This window comes from Dama dama, chromosome 3, assembly GCF_033118175.1.
Source record: "Dama dama isolate Ldn47 chromosome 3, ASM3311817v1, whole genome shotgun sequence".
In the NCBI taxonomy this organism is placed as follows: domain Eukaryota; kingdom Metazoa; phylum Chordata; class Mammalia; order Artiodactyla; family Cervidae; genus Dama; species Dama dama.
Window position 1 is genome coordinate 64,924,863 of NC_083683.1, and position 10,876 is coordinate 64,935,738.

A 10,876-nucleotide genomic window follows, 5' to 3' on the forward strand; every position below is an offset into this window, starting at 1 on the left:
TGTGTATATATGTGCATATAAAAAACTGGTATTTTGTACTACAGTAATCTCATTTGATCCAACCAGTCCATCCTAAAGGAGATCAGTCCTGGGTGTTCACTGGAAGGACTGGTGCTGAAGCTGAAAACTCCAATTCTTTGGCCACCTCATGCAAAGAGTTGACTCATTGGAAAAGACCCTGATGCTGGGAGGGATTGGTGGCAGGAGAAGGGGATGACAGAGGATGAGATGGCTGGATGGCATCGCCGACTCAATGGACATGAGTTTGAGTAAACTCCGGGAGTTGGTTATGGACAGGGAGGCCTGGCGTGCTGCGGTTCATGGGGTTGCAAACAGTCGGACACGACTGGGCGACTGCACTGAATCTCATTTGTAATATAATCTCCCTTTGGAATACAAATGTAAATCTCTGGATATTGGGCTGAGTTAAATGAATGATGGGCTTCCCTGGTGGCTCAGTGGTAAAGAACCCGGCTGCCAATACAGGAGATGGGGGTTTGATCCCTGGGTCAGGAAGATCCCCTGGAGAAGAAAATGGCAACCCACTCCAGTGTTCTCCTCCCATGGACCAAGGAGCCTGTCGGGCTGTAGTCCACGTGGTCACAAAAGAGTCGGACACAACTTAGTAACTAAACAACAACAGATGAACAATATATAACTAGACAAATGAACAATGGTAAGAATTCTCACCACTTACAACAACTGAAAATCATGTGTTGGAATTCAAATGTGAAATTGTTCCATCTGTGATATTAACAACTTTTGTTTCTCTATTTTAAAGTTCACTTCTCAGTAGATATGTAATTTTTATTTCCTTTATCAGCATAAATGGATTCAACCCCTGGGTTAGAAAGATCCCCTGGAGAAGGGAACAGCTATCTACTCCAGTATTCTGGCCTGGAGAATTTCATGGACACTATGGTCCATGGGGTCACAAAGAGTTGGACATGACTTAGTGACTTTCACTTTCACTTACCAGCATGACAGCTGAACTCTGTTTATGCATATATGAATGAATTTAAAAAAACATAAAATGGAGCTATAGTTGTAGAAATTTATGTGAAAAAAAGATTCAAGCAGGTTACTTTCTTGTAAAATTTTTCTTAGGGGGTCAGCATCAGTAAACTCAACCCCCCTAAAAAAATTGATTGGCAAATGGTAAATTTCAAGATCTTACGTTCTTTTTGCTCACTGTATCTACCCCAACAGGTGCTTGTAATTGTTTAAGGGGAAGTCAGAGACATTAAAACACACCAGAGAGTGTGAAGGATATAAAAATCATCTCATGGTTCTGTTTTTCAAAAGGATCTGTTAGGGACTCATATTCCATGCATTTCTGAGAGTGTGAAAACCATTTTTAGTGGTGCTCTTGTAATGCAACCAAAGAGTAAGTTCCCACTTTTCACCCTAACTAGAAAATAAATGTGTTTGTTCCTACCAGATTTCAAGCTTCTCTTTGATTTAGGTATTAACGGAGCCCTGGCCACCCCTGTGGCAGATCCTGAGTCCATCACTTGCTGGGTATTCCCAGTACAGAGTTGTATGTTGCTGCTCTTATTCTGGGAGTTAGCTGAATGAAAACTATGCTGTCCAAGAAAAAGCCTCCCTGAAGAACAAAGCAAGAGTACTTATTAAGCCTTGCTGTTTACAGAACATATTTATACCATGGGCAGGCGGGAAACACAATAAGCAAAAGTAAATCATAATGTATAATATATGTCAACTTCCACATTTATGGAACAAATTGCTAAAATCTTAGAATATTGTGAATATAAGAGTGATAAGAATAACTTAATTTTAGTTCAGGAAATTGAGAGTGTTGAATTAAAAGGAGTAGAAATAGAGTTGTCCAACTAAAATATTCAAGAATATAGAGGGTTTTTAAAATTTTTACAAATTTTATTTATCTATTTATTTTTTGGTCACACCCTGGAGGCATATGGGATCTTAGTTCTCTGACTGGGGATCAAACCCATGCCTCCTGAATTGGAAGGCAGAATCTTAACCACTGGACCACTGGGGAAGTCCCTAGATGAGATTTCGATGGTAAAGAGTGAGAGTTGATGGCAGGACAGCTGGGGAGGAAGAATGGCAGGACAATGATGCCCCACTGACCTGAGTCCTTAAGGGCATTATGTGAGCCCAGGGTAATCTCTTCGTTTCCTCATTCCTCTCTGTTACAGGCCCTGGAAAGAGACTTATGGAGTCTTTCTTACCAGTTCCTGTGAATGTCTATCCTGCTTTCCTCTGCTCTCTCATAAACTGTGGAAGGAAATGCAATTCCCTGGTATTTTCCCAACTCTCCAAAACAGGACTTATTTGAGTTTGCTAAGCATTTTGACTGTTACAGGGAACCTTAGTGGTTCATCCACCCCATATTCTTTCTCTCCTGCCCTCTCTCCTTCCTTCCCACCTCTGTCACCCCCTGTCACCCTCCCCCCACCCTCTCAGTGCCCTTCAAAGGCTGAAAGGAGATGATAGTTATAGATCTTCCCCTCCCAATCACCTTCTACCAGGTAGCGTGTTAAAAGAAATAAAGTCTCAGACAGAATTCCACCGTGCAAACTGTGACTTCTCAGCAAGCAAGCCCAAAACAGGCATCAGACTGTGCTCTGTGAATTTGTAGCTCTCTCTCCTTTTCAACATCTGACAGCCACTTTGCGTGAAATACTCACCCAAAGGACACACAGGCGTTTTCTTGAAAATAACCTAGCAATAGGAGTAGCAAAATCTCTAAAATGTCTAAATATTGAGTCAGAGGGAATCCTAAGCCTGAGGGGCTATTTTCAACGACACAGGCTGCTGAGATTACTGAGGTTTTATACTTGTTCTTCCAAGAATGTAAGCACAAACAATAAGAATAGAAAAAAAAGTTCCAAGTCAGAGAAAGCCTCTGAAAGGTCATAACTCACAATAAAATACAGACTTTCTTGGAATTTAAATGGAGAAATCCCAGAATATTTGTCACTGTGATGAGACAATAGTTTTTGAAATACATAAAATATTGAATACCATGGTGGTGTTTCCTTGCAATAGGTTTTGTTTTAGGGAATGGCTCGGTCTCATTACTCAGCTCAAACAGTTCTTGCATAAGAGACAGAAACTGAACTTGAGGTGAAATAGCATCGGGGTGTTCACCGACTACAGAGCTGTCAGAATCCTTATAATGACCTTGCTATCAGTCGTCAAGAGCCATAAAATATTCTAGTAGCATGAGGCCACACTGGATGTAAAGAAAATGTGATCACAATTTTTGAGGTCTCAGTTGAACACACACTCATTCCTCATTCAGACAAGGAAGAGGTGCTTGGAGAGGCCTAGAATTCTTGGGACAAGAGGGTGTGGGTAAGTCAGGCAGGACAGGATTTATGAGACCCATGTGTTCTGATTTAACCCCAATATTTATTACACAAAGAGCAATTGGAAATTAGTACAGATGGCTCAGAGGGTAAAGCGTCTGCCTGCAATGCAGGAGACCTGGGTTCAATCCCTTGGTCAGGAAGACCCCCTGGAGAAGGAAATGGCAACCCACTCCAGTACTCTTGCCTGGAAAACCCCATGGACAGAGAAGCCTGGTGGGCTACAGTCCATGGGGTCACAAAGAATCGGACACGACTGAGCGACTTCACTTTCAATCTAGACAGAAGTAATCTATTATTTTTATATCAGGAGGTATCTTGACTATTTGTCACCCCGATTGTGGACAAGGGAACTTGTTCTGATTCCATTCAAAGGGGAGGAGTATTGCTCAGTGTGACCTTTCAGTATCATGAGCCCCATTTCTGACCCAATCAACGGGTCACAAAACCAGTGTCTCCAAAATCATAATTACTCTTGTCCAGGTGTCTTTTCTTAAAAAAAATTGTCTATTTTTGGCTGGGCTGGGTCTCTGTTGCATCTGGGGGCTTTCTCTAGCTGTGGCGAGCAGGGATTACCCTCTAGCTGTGGAGTCTGGGCTCTAGAGCACATGGACTCACTGGTTGTGGCTCAGGTCCCGGGCTCAGTTGCCCCAAGGCAAGTAGAATCTTCCTGGGCCAGGGATCCAACCTGTGTCCCCTGCATTGGCCAGCTGATTCTTAACCACTGGGCTACCAGGGAAGTCCCCAGGTGTCTTTTTAAAAAGAATCCAGGCAATTATTCATATTAAGGGGATGTGTAGGGTGGGAATCATATTATGACTGAAATCCATAGCTATACTAGTTTGTTGGGACTGCCATAACAAAATACTACATAGTGAGTGGCTTAAACAACAGAAGTTAATTTCCTCACAGTTCTGGAGACCAGAAGTCCAAAATCAAGGTACCAATAGCTTGGTTTCTTATAAGTTATCTGGCTTGCAGATAACTGCATTACTGCTATGTCTTTAGATGGTCTTTCTTTTGTATGTGTCTCTGTCCAAATTTCTTATAAGGACATCAGTAATACCAAATTGGGCTTCCCAAGTGGTACGGTGGTAAAGTATTCACCTGCCAATGCAGGAGACTCGATCTCTGGGTCAGGAAGATCCCCTGGTGTAGGAAATTGCAACTCACTCAAGCATTCTTGCCTGAAAAATTCCATGGACAGAGGAACCTGGCAGGCTATAGTCCATGGGGTTGCGAAGAGTCAGACATGACTGAGTGACTAACACTTTCATTTCTAAAGACCATATTCTAACAAAATCATCTCTTTAAAAAATCCTTAAGTCAAAATATAGCTCCATTTTGAGGTATTGGGGGTGAGAGCTTCAACATATGGATTTGCAGAGTAGGGGGAGGAGGGATACAGTCCAGCCCATAGTTTGAAAGTGTTAGTCACTCAGTCGTGTCTGACTGTGCAATTCCACGGACAGTAGCCCACCAGGCTCGTCTATCCATGGAATTCTCCAGGCAAGAATACTAGAGTAGTTAGTCATTCCCTTCTAGGAGCTTCTTTTAAGTCAAATGTTTCTACTTTTTTTTTTTTTTTTGAACTTATTAAAACTACTAATCAATTGCCATAAATATTTGGTTTAAGTTGAAAATGTGCTTCTATCTGTTCAGTTAGCTGTGATAAACTAGAATCATAGTCAGGAAACAGACAAACGGCTTCTTATATTTCACTGACTCAAGTAAAAACCACCAAAAACACATGTTCATCTCACAGTCTTGATGTTCTTTAGTTGTACTCGGCTCTCTTAAGCAGTGTAATATAACTTACATACTGCTTATGTCAATCAAAACAAACTTGAAAGATTAAGTTTCAAACATATATAAGGCCTCTATTTAGGTATTTTTCTTTTTAAGTGAAAGACAAATTTTAAGCTCATTTCTATTCTATGGAAAAGTCATTATTTTAATACATAATGAACCTAGGAGTGCTGGATTTTTTTACTTTAACAAATGCTCTACCAATCCTGACCCCTTGGAGTAATTTATTTCTACCTCATGTGCATGCAGCTGCACGTGTTGAGAACAATAGCACAGAAAATTGCATTGTTCAAGATAATTTGAATGTTTCAGGAGACCTTCTGGTTGGAAGCCTCATGCAAGGATTTGTTTTGTAATGTAAAGATGGAAAGAAGTGAATATGTCACTGAAGTAAAGTGAAATCGCTCAGTCGTGTCCGACTCTTTGTGACCCCATGGACTGTAGCCTACCAGGCTCCTCCATCCATGGGATGTTCCAGGCAAGAGTACTGGAGTGAGTTGCCATTTCCTTCTCCAGAGGATCTTCCCGACCCAGGGATCGAACCCGGGTCTCCCACATTGTAGGCAGACGCTTTCACTGTCTGAGTCACCAGGGAAGTGTTATGACAGCATATGTCACTGTGACATGGCAATTAATTTGCTATCACAGAATTTTCCTTCCATTTGGTTTTCTTAAAAGAGAATACTCAAAATCAGGATCTCATCATTATATGCTATCCTCAATTATCTTTCTAGTGGAGTTTTATATTTGTGGGCATAACAAACTGTACAGTAAGTGCATAGTAGGGGTTACCTATGGTTTTTCCAGTGATCATGTATGGATGTGAGAGTTGGTCCATAAAGAAGGCTGAGCACTGAAGAATTGATGCTTTCAAACTGTGGTGCTGGAGAAGACTCTTGAGAGTCCCTTGGACAGCAAGGAGATCAAACCAGTCAATCCTAAGGGAAATCAACTCTGAATATTCATTGGAAGGACAGTTGCTGAAGTTCCAATACTTTGGCCACCATATGTGAAGAGCTCGACTCATTGGAGAAGACCCTGATGCTGGGAAAAATTGAAGGCCAAAGGAGAGGGGGATAGCAGAGGATGAGATGGTTAGATAACATCATCAACTCAATGGACATGAGTCTGAGCAAACTCTGGGAGATAGTGGAGGACAGTGGAACCTGTCGTGCTACGTCCATGAGCTCAGACATGACGTAGCAACTGAACAACAATGACTTCATCTCTTTTTAGAGGCTCAGAACTCTGTATACTATGCACAGTGAAGGGTTTGTGTCAGTAAAATTTCCATTCGTTTTGAGGACTCATCGACACTGCTCCTTAGAAGTACAGGTTGGCTCACAAACCATATGAATAATACAAGGTGAGAGAGTCTTCCATTATAAGAAACCTCCACCACACATTGGTTTTCCACCTTATACACTGATGCCTTCTAGTGTAGCCTCAGGTACATGTCTTGCTTCTCCTCCTCCTTACTTAGCATAAGCTCACCACTGTTCCTCAGTCATCTCTCCATGCTAGCCAGGACATTAAGATACATCCCCACAAAGCACTGCATGGTGTTCCTATTGCAGCAGTTAATGGCTTTACAATTTGCTATTTAAATACCTATCTCTTCTACTATACTGAAAACTCTCGGGGGCAGACTCATTCACTCATTTTTTTTTAGTGGTTTAAAACTGCATCACTGACTTAATGGACACGACTTTGAGCAAGCTCCAGGAGCTGGTGAACGACAGGGAAGCCTGGCGAGCTGTAGTCCATGGGGTCACAAAGAGCTGGACATGATTGGGCAGCTGAACAACAGCAGCGATTTGTTTTATCGGAGGATAACTGCTTTCCAATGTTGCCTTAGTTTCTGTGGCACAACAGTGTAAGTCAGCTCTATGTATGCATACATCCCCTCCCCTGGAGCCTTCCTCCCACCTCCCCTCTCCATCTCCACCCCCTAGGTCATCACACAGTACCAAAACGAGCTCCCGGTGTTCCACAGCGCTTCCCACTAGCTCTCTATTTCATACACGGTAGTGTTTATATTTCAGGGTTACTCTCTCAGTTAGGTCCACCTTTTCCTTCCCCGCTTGTGTCTGCAAGTCCATTCTCTACATCTGTTGTTCGCTCTTGTCTAGCACCTGCTGTGGGGTAACAGTAGTGAAAGCAGCATCTGTTAAGCACTTACTTCTTAATGCTTTATTCTTAATAATTTGGAGAGAAGATAAATTCAGTTCAGTTCAGTTCAGTTCAGTCACTTGGTCGTGTCCGACTCTTTGTGACCCCATGAATGGCAGCACGCCAAGCCTCCTTGTCCATCACCAACTCCCAGAGTTTACCCAAACCCATGTCCATTGAGTCGGTGATGCCATCCAACCATCTCATCCTCCGTCATCCCCTTCTCCTCCTACCCTCAATCTTTCCCAGTATCAGGGTCTTTTCAAATGAGTCAGCTCTTCACATCAGGTGACTGAAATATTGGAGCTTCATCTTCAAAATCAGTCCTACCACTGAACACCCAGGACTGATTTCCTTTAGGATGGACTGGCTAGATCTCCTTGCAGTCCAGGGGACTCTTAAGAGTCTTCTCCAACAGCACAGTTTAAGAGCATCAATTCTTTGGCGCTCAGTTTTCTTTATAGTCCAACTCTCACATCCATACATAACCCGTGGAAAAACCATAGCCTTGACTAAACGGACCTTTGTTGACAAAGTAATGTCTCTGCTTTTTAATATGCTGTCTAGGTAAATTATTATTCTCAATTTACAGAGAAAGAAAGTTTAGGGGAAAAATTTGCCCAAGGATATATAGCTATTAGAGTTAGAACCAACATTGAAAACCAAGCATGTCTGACTCTAAAGACTGTGTTCTTAATTAAGGATGAGGCTGAATGCAAACAGATAAGGGGGTAGGTTGGATGTTGGAGGAATTTTAAATTGGCAATTTAGATTTAACAGCCTATCACACAAGTATTCTAAACTTGTTAATCCAACCAATTCATTTCAATTCATAAATACAGACTGAAGTCTAATATTAACACTTAATATCTTGTTTCTCTCTTAAAATATGATTTTGCCTATTTTCTGATATAGTAATTATTTGCAAAGTGTTTTAGTTAAAATAATTCATAAAACAACTCATAATTCCATCAGCTAATAATAGCTACTATATGGGCTTCCCAGGTGGCTCAGTGGTAAAGAATCTGCTTGCAGTGCAGGAGACACGGGTTCCATCCCTGGGTTGGGAAGATCCCCTGGAGAAGGACAGCAAGCCGACTCCAGTATTCTTGCCTGGGAAATCCTATGGACAGAGGAGCCTGGTGGACTATAGTCTGTGGTGTCACAAAACAGTTGGACAAGACTTAGTGACTAAACAACAACAAAGCGACTATGTATTGAGCCCCTACAGCATAGCATTCTGTACCTGTTTTGCTGTATGTATTACTTTTTATCTTACTTGTATGATGTTTGTCTTTGAGGACAGAGATCATGTGTTTCTACTGCATGCAAGCATACGTGCTTAGCTGTTCAGTCGTGTCCTACTCTTTGTGACCCCATGGACTGTAGCTCGCCAGGTTCCTCTGTCCATGGAATTCTGCAGGCAAGGATACTGGAATGGGTTGCCATGCCCTCCTCACTTACCTCTATTTCCCTCTCCTTTTCCCCCCATCCAGCACAGTGGGATTAGTAGATGCTCAATAATTATTTTTTTGAGGAATCCACCAGGCTCTTAAATATATTTCAGTATCTGATATTCACAGATATGTGAACAATCTGTTTAAGTTACTGGGAGGGTAATTATTGTATGTTAAATAACTTGCACTGTAAATTCCAGAGTAAGCCTCACCTCTATATAACCCTGCAGCTCATTCATTCTGGTCAGTCACACTGCCCCTTTTTTGAGTAAGGCCTTCCCTATGAAAAATGATACCTCATTGATAGAGAATTGCATTTTTCTATGAGTGTATACAGCATATAGTTTCACAATAATAGCTGAATACTATTAATATATTTTATCCCTCAGTTGATAAAAATTGCTTTGGGGCAGCATGGGTTTTGAATAGCATATTTCTGGAACTACATTCCCTAAGACCACCTTTGTTGACTTGTATTTCAGAATCATAAACACTTTTAGAAGTTACTGGGTATAAGTAATTCTGTTTTGCCACTATTGCTAACAAAATATTTGGCTTAACAGTTAATTCCCTCAAAGTTATACTTTATTAGATGGCAAGCAAATAGAAGAAAGAAGAGGAAGGAAATTGATGGATAACCAGGATCTGATTTTTTGGGGACTACTTAAGTAAAGCAATAACTTTTGTTGTTGTTCAGTCACTCAGTTGTGTCCAACTCTTTTGCAACCCCATGGACTGCAGCACACCAGGCTTTCCTGTCCATCACCATCTCCCAGAGCTTGCTCAAATTCATGTCCATTGAGTCGGTGATGCCATCCAACCATCTCTTCCTCTGTTGTCCCCTTCTCGTCCTGCCCTCAATCTTTCCCAGCATCAGGGTCTTTTCCAATGAGTCAGTTCTTCATACCAGGTGGCCAAAGTATTGGAGCTTCAGCCTCAGCATCAGTCCCTCCAATGAATATTCAGGATTGATTTCCTTTAGAATTGACTGGTTTGATGTCCCTGCAGTCCAAGGGACCCTCAACAATCTTCTCCAACACCACAGTTTAAAAGTCCTTTACCACAAATCAGGATTTTTAATGGAAATTTCTGAGAAGAAGGAAACTATGAAATCCAAGACAAAATGTGATGGTCTCCAAATTGCCAAAAATACTAAAGGCAATTGAGGGATGCTCTGATTTCTATCTTGCTGAGTTGGGCTGTCCTGAGCTCTGCTGTTCAGAGCTCCATCTGGACAAGGTGTGGTGGAGCTGAGTCCACCTCCATCCTGTCCCCAAACACAGCAGCTGTCACCCAGATGCTCAACAGGAACTTTGCTGAGCTGATTTTAACCACCACACCCACTGACATGTAGAGAAATCTAAGTAAATAAATAGTGAAAAGTGAAAATGTTAGCTGCTCAGTCGTCTCCAGCTCTTTGGGACCCCATGGACTCTAGCCTGCCCGGCTCCTCTGTCCATGGAATTCTCCAGGCAAGAATACTGGAGTGGGTAGCCATTACATTCTCCAGGGATTTTCCCCACCCAGGGATTGAACCTGGGTCTCCTGCGTTGCAGGCAGATTCTTTACCAACTTAGCCACCAGGGAAGCCAAAATAAAATAAACAGTAAATTAAAACTAATACTGTCTTGTGCTTCTAAAACATCCACAGATTGTTCTGGAAGCATTAAAGCCAAAAAAGGAAGCTGGACGAGGTATGGGGACAGATTTCCATCATTCTAGAGCCATTTCCCAGCTGAAACAAGTTTGGCCAAAGGGGAGCCTTTGAAGAAAGAGGAGTGGAGCTGAGTGAAGTCAACATTTCCTCATGCTTCTAATGGGGAAACCAGACTCATGTTGAGGAACACAGCCCATAGGAAACAGACTCTCACATATACAGCCTTTAGGAAAGAGCAACTAACTCTCTTTATGATATGATGATAACTGAGGTTCAATTATTGGCTTATTTCAGGAAGGAAACAGACTGTCACATATATAGCCTTTAGGAAATAGCAACTAAACTCTTTTTACAATATGATGATAATTGAGGTTCAATTATTGGCTTATTTCAGAAAGACAATGCCTTAATGTTTTTTGCTA

At 41.8% G+C, this 10,876-nt stretch overlaps 1 non-coding gene across 1 annotated transcript; it reads right to left on the reverse strand.

Moving 5' to 3' along the window:
• Window positions 1-10,312: 10,312 nt before the first annotated feature.
• On the reverse strand, window positions 10,313-10,384 carry TRNAC-GCA (transfer RNA cysteine (anticodon GCA)). The gene has a single exon. It is a non-coding gene; the product is annotated as a tRNA-Cys (tRNA).
• Between the last annotated feature and the right edge of the window lie 492 nt (window positions 10,385-10,876).